Source organism: Nelumbo lutea, chromosome 1 (genome assembly GCF_056320005.1).
Source record: "Nelumbo lutea isolate HS-2025 chromosome 1, American lotus-T2T, whole genome shotgun sequence".
Classification (NCBI taxonomy): Eukaryota; Viridiplantae; Streptophyta; class Magnoliopsida; order Proteales; family Nelumbonaceae; genus Nelumbo; species Nelumbo lutea.
In genome coordinates, this window is record NC_142684.1 from 211,255,408 (window position 1) to 211,261,947 (window position 6,540).

Genomic DNA, 6,540 nt, shown 5'->3' on the forward strand with positions numbered 1-6,540 from the left:
AAATTGCTTTATTATACACGACTTTTGCCTTCTCTCGCCTGTGTGCGAGGCTTCCCTCTCACCCGATGGGTGAGTTTTCCTCACGCCTGTGTGTGAGGTTTCTCTTTTTTTTTTTTTTTTTCTCCTTTGATGTAACTGGTGAAGCGGGGTCACTCTATGGCGGAGAATGGAATTGAGCGGGTTTCTACTATTTTGCAAAATGCACAAGTTAAGGTGGAAACAGTCATGTTTGTGGAAGCATGGATGACTCTTCATCACGTTTTGGCTCTTTAATGTGATACTTCTAGGCCAAGGATGATGGCTTGTTTCTGTGATACTCTCTTCTTCGTTGCCCAGGAGGCCAGGACTAATGATCGCCTGATAGCTTTGTCCATTGCTTTCTTTTGGGTACAAGCATTAATTCGCACTGGTAGAGAGGTTTTAGAAATGGTTGTTTTCCTCCTTAATCACGAACTACCTTTTTAAGGAGCTTTTAAATTGGCAAGATAGTGGCCTTGCTCCTATTTTCAAGGCATTTCCAAAGCACGTTTTCTTCTCTGCGTTGGATTTGGTGGTACAATTTGAATTATTGGGCATCTGGCCCGTATTTGCAAGAGGAGATTTTGGGCCCTGGTGTTATGGTTTTGCTATGGTTTAGGTTGCCATGGCACTTTGTTTTCTTCAAATTAAGCCCCAAGCTTAAGGACTTTACACCTACTTCTACTGTTGTTATTATGGTTTTCAAACCGGACCGGACCGGACGGTTGTACTGGAAAAACTGGGAACCGTTCAGGTGACCAGTTCTATTTTATCCCAGAACCGTTATTTTGCCAAAAATCATTGATTTGATCAACAAATCGCTGACCCAAGCGGTTGAATTGTTTGAACCATTCAACAGTTTCGTCTTTTTTTTTATTTTTCTTAAACTTTTTTATTTTTTGTCAGAACAGGCTGTTTGTTCGGTTTGAATGGTTGGACCATTTGACCCGGGAACCGGACCCCTGACTGGTTTATTGTCTAATTCGGTTTTAAAAACCTTGGTTATTACTAAAGGAGTTGCTCTTGTTACTTTATCTAAATGCCTTCGTTTCGGCATTTCTTGACTTTGTGCCATTTGCAGAGATTTTCTTAAATTTCACACTCGGTTCTCGTGGTTACTACTTTGCATAGCAAGTTTAATTTGTCTTACAATGTTGTTTTCGTTTCCTCTTCTTGCTGTTTGTTCTCCTTGTAATTGTAATATGAGCATTTTATGAACGAAACTTTGCCTTTTTGGCTTCAAAAAAAAGTAAACTACCTTGCGGAGAGCGCAGCTTAAAAGCCTCTTCCTTTGGAAAATTCATTTGAGAATTTTGAAAGGAACAAAACCCTTTAAATCTTAGAGTAACCTAGTGGAATTATCTCCTTTAATGGCTACTTCCTTTAACTTGCGTTTTTTGAATTTTGTATAAATAACACAATACTATATGAACACTTCAAAAAATTTGGAATTTGATCTGTTCCGATATGATTAAATGGATATATAAATCTGTTTGCACAGTCAAGAAAAATTAAAAGGTAGGAGTGATGTGTCCTACAGCTTAAATATATTTCACTAATGTAGAGTATAAGGGCTCATTTGGTTTACGGGAATAGGGGACTGGATTTCAATTATTTGGTTGGGTGAAATCAGAATTTCGTTCCCATTCCTAGTGGAACGGCATTCCCTCATTTAAGGGAATGCCAGTCCCTCCCCCTTCTTTGGGAATGAAATCCTATTCCAGCTGATTCCAATTCCCATTTAGATTTCTGTCTAAACCAAAAAGGCCCCCTTGAACTTTAGCTGTTAGACAAAGACCCCTCCTTTGTTAGTGTTCTGTCAATTAACTTTGAAAAAGATTCTCATCTGGCGGTTTAAAAGTTTTGTAAATGCCCAAACTACCATATTCTAATGATGTTTGACTCGATTGCAAGGAATGGGATTAGAAGAGGAACAGAGGAAAGGAAGGAAGAAGAGAGTGAGAGGTAGAGAAAAATGGGAGAAGAGAGAGAGAGAGAGAGAGAGAGAGAGAGAGAGAGAGAGAGAGAGAGACCCTTGTTTATTGGTAAAAGAGTAACTCACATTTCATTTAAAAAAGGGGTAGAGAGGATGTATAAGATGTATAGCAATGCCAAATATGGTCAATAGCCAAAAAACATAAAAAACCCTCTGGGATTTATAAAGGCATGGAAAAGTCACTATGCAAAAAAGAAGAAAAATTTTCCCACCCCTAAATTGGGCAAACCCATCTGTCACGCAATTCAGTTATGGGAATCCATCTAAAATGACAGATTGGGTGTTTGGAAAAGTCACTATCCAAACCCTCTATGAACATGAAGATGCAAAATCCTCAAAATCTGAAGCTTATCTAGACAATCTCTTTCATCATAAACCCAAGCAAGTAAAAATGGACTCTGGGTCTCCTGCCCACAATACACTATCCCCCGTGTATAATACTTTGTAGGAGGATGAAATGTTCTCCATGTGTGACTGCGATGATATGCGGGTAGATGCGATCAGAGTTATCGTGGGCAAGAGATCTGGACTCATAAAAATGGGGGGAAAATATAAAGATGGATGTAAAAGAGATAGAAAGTCTTTATCATCCATTGCAAAATGCCACGTCACGTGGAGATATCCGAAGTGGTGGATCCAATGCTCACGAGCGTGGCAAAAAAGTCAAAATTATAGGCAGAAAACCCAAAAACAAAGACGTGGAGAGATCTTTTAAAATTAGTCAAGGCTGTCCCCCTCCCTCTCCCCTCTCTTCTTTGCCTCTTTCCCAACGAAATGTAGGTTTTGTTTTGCTAGCAAACTATATATGAGCCCCCACCCCATGACTTACTATGGTTTCTATTTTGACATATTTTATTTGGAACTCAATATCTATATAATTTTCTATTTGATTTAAGAGATTTTTTTTTATGATTAAAGGCAATACAACCTCTAAAAATAAACAGCAAAAAAGTGAAAAATACAACTTTGAAAACATACTAAACTTGTTAAGATAAAAGCATGTAACCGAGAGCACCTGGAGAAAAACAATTCGGGAAATCTCTGCAAACGGCATAAGCTTAAGAAATGCCAAATATGCCTCCAATAGAGATGAATTCAGCAAGTGTGTTGCCCACTCGTCCCACCATGTGAAACTGGACCAACAACATATGACCACAACTCCACAAGAGGGATATAGAGAACGCAGGTGCCATGGCATCCCCCAACCCATGGAAAAACTATATGTGAATGTAGAAGAGGGCCCAAGATCTTCTCCTGCAAATCAAACCTGCTTGAAAAAAAAAGCATGACTAATCTAATAAAGGAATGAGTCCCCCCAATAAAAAAGAGTTTGAATATGCTAGTCACAACACACTGCTGATCATGTTCATTCAGCCACACCTTGAACAGCCTTGCATTGGGAACATCTCCATACTTCTATGCTTTATTTCATGAGAAGATATTTTCAATGCAAGGCTATAAAGAATGTTCGAATGGGACTTGCACTGACTGATCCAACATCTTAAGCGTTCAAAGGTAAATTAAACAAATAGAGTCTCACGACAAACCCCAAAAGCATGTCTCACAAAATTGACCAAGACCCAACAGACATATGTAAACGAGCAGAGTTGGAACAAATAGTGAGTATTAGAACGAGTGATATGTTGTTTTCTCCATTTGGGCCTGGATCAAAACCGACGTCATCCAAAACTTTCACAGCAACCTCTCCAACAAATACCGGTAGCAATAGAAAATTAGAAACAGAAAGAAACTCACATCCATGGATTAATTTAAGACAAAATTCAATTACATATTTTAGTCATTGTTAATATGGGTCTCATATCATTTTATTTGAGATTCATCATTTATATTATTATAAATTAAATCAGCTTTAATTTGTCACAAGACTTTTATTTGAATTATTAAATTATATTGGAAAAATTAAAAAAGTGAGAACTTTTTGTATATACTATTTGGGACCCGTGCGATGCACGGGATTTGTCAAGAGAAAGTGAAACAATAGAAATTGATAACTAAGGAAGGAATGTATTGTTGTTTAAAATAATTAATCTTTATTTTAGTAATTTGTTACAAAAAATAATTTAGTAATTTGGATTAATTATAATAATAATCTTTAAAAAAAATATTATTAATTACTTATAAAATAATTGATTTTCCATATTATATGTTAGTGTTTTATTTTATTTTTTAATAATTCAGTCTATAATTTGTTTTGTAAATATTAGTAAATATATAAAATTGGGTTGTAGTCATAATTATAAATTAATCTAGCCAGAGCTCGAGGTTTAAGCATTTGGGTTAGGCTTGGGTTGATCTTCAACCTGACCCAACCCACCCAAGTTACACCCTAATAACAATGTGACATTCATAATTGGACCAAGCCAAATTGAACTCAAAATATGCATGCATTATTTTTGTGTTACTGTTTTTAGATAGCATTGGAGCCAAAGAAGCTATGGGGATTGGCTACCCCCGTTACATAGCCCAATGAACCAAAAAGGTAAAAGATCTCATGCTAAATTTTGATAGTGTATTAACAGTTTTTAAGGTTGCTTGGTTCAATCCAACCCATACTACAAGTGTAATAAGATTTGTCTAGGCCTAAGACAGCGACAAACTTGTTCGTGTTAATTATAAAACTATGATTTTTTTATAAGTTAAAATTTGCATATAATTTTAATCTACTATAAAATTTTCTGTCTATATATTGATATAAAATTTGTTATCTAAATATTATATAATACTATTTACTACATATGTATATAACTTCCAGGTCAAGCTTAGGGGTTGCTTAGCTTGGGTCTGTCCACTAGGACTGTCAGTGGATTTCAAAAGACTCATATCCAATTAGACTCTATATCTGATTATTCCAAATTTGGATGTTAGACCTTTCATCCGATTAATAATTTGATTGTATGTGTTTTTAACCCCATCCGATCTTATTAAAATTTTAGCCTAATAAAAAATTATTATTTCATGTATATATGTAGTATAATTATGTATATATATAGATACTTATAATTATATAAAGTTTATAATAGATAAATGTAATGTTTTATATTTATATACATTTATTATACATATATACTTTAAAATAATTAGTTTTTAACTTTTTTGGTCATTTGAAACACAATGGGATTAAATTCAAAATTCAACATAATAATGAAATGTGGATGCATGCAAATCTAGAGATTTCATAATCAGATACAGAGGATGCAGTTGAATCCAATAATAGCCTTGTTACCCGCATTATGTGTGTGTTTAGTGCAGATCCAATTTATCTCTACCTCAGAAGAAAATAGTTGCTTGAGGCCATAAATTAATATGCCTAGCCGGATTAGACTAAGTTATAAATGACCATCCCTAAGTAGAAGGGGGTCTTATGACATTTCTTATTAGGTCATTATTAGTTTTATTATTAGTTATTGGGTTTCAAGTTATAATTTTCTAACAATTAACCGATTGGGTTGTGGTCATAATTAAATTCATCTTTAGATTCCTATTGAAAATGGGATTATTTAAAACTCCATCTAGAGGCTTACGACAAGGAGATCCCTTCTCCCCTTACCTCTTTTTCCTTTGTAATGAAGCCCTCTCAAGTCATCTGGGGGCTTAATTCTCAAGGAGAGGACCAAGAGAGAAAAACAAAAATAGGGTTTAAAATCTCAAGGAGAGGAACAAGGGTCAATTGGTTAATAACATTTTAAGCGACTTTGCCAAAGTATCAGGGTAGAAACCAAACTACAACAAATCAATAAACATGCTCTCAAGAAATGTACCAAATAGATTTCAAAGAATTCTAGCAAGAATGTCTAGGAGTCCAAGATTGAACAGAGAGGTAAAATACCTAGGTGCCCCCCTAATCACTAAGAGAGTGAAAAAAAAAACCACCTTTATGGATCTAGAAGAGAAAGTTCAAACCAGACTAGTAGGCTAGAAGAGCAAAACTCTCTCTAGGAGGAAACATAACTCTCCTTAAATCCATCATTGGAAATCTAGCTCAATACCAAATAAACAAGTTTGGTTTACCTAGCGTCTATTCGAAACTATTGATGTCGCTCCAGAAAACGGTGCCACATCAGCGCCATGTAGGAAAAAACGGTGCTCCAGGAAACAACCTTTTGTTTGGAACCATTTTTCCATAGAAAATGGTGCTCCAAGCACACATTAGAAATCGGGAAGGCATGGCTTGGAGTAACTATTAGACAATGTATGCCCTTAGCTCCAATCAGATTGATGTGCATTAAACATTTATTGTAAATGAATAAAAGTACATAATTGATTCATGCTATACTTGGTATATTTTTGTGTAATTATCATTAAACTGGACAATTATGAGACTCATATTAGTTTAGAATGTTCTCAGCCATTGGATAGACTTAGGGAAATTTAACATTGCATTTGGCCAAGCCTTATAACAGAGGCTAAGTTGAACCCATATGGCTTTTATGAGGTCAATGTTAGGGTCTCATACCATACAAAGAGAGCCAAGTTAGATAGCAATTAAAAGGGGAAATGAGCCTGCT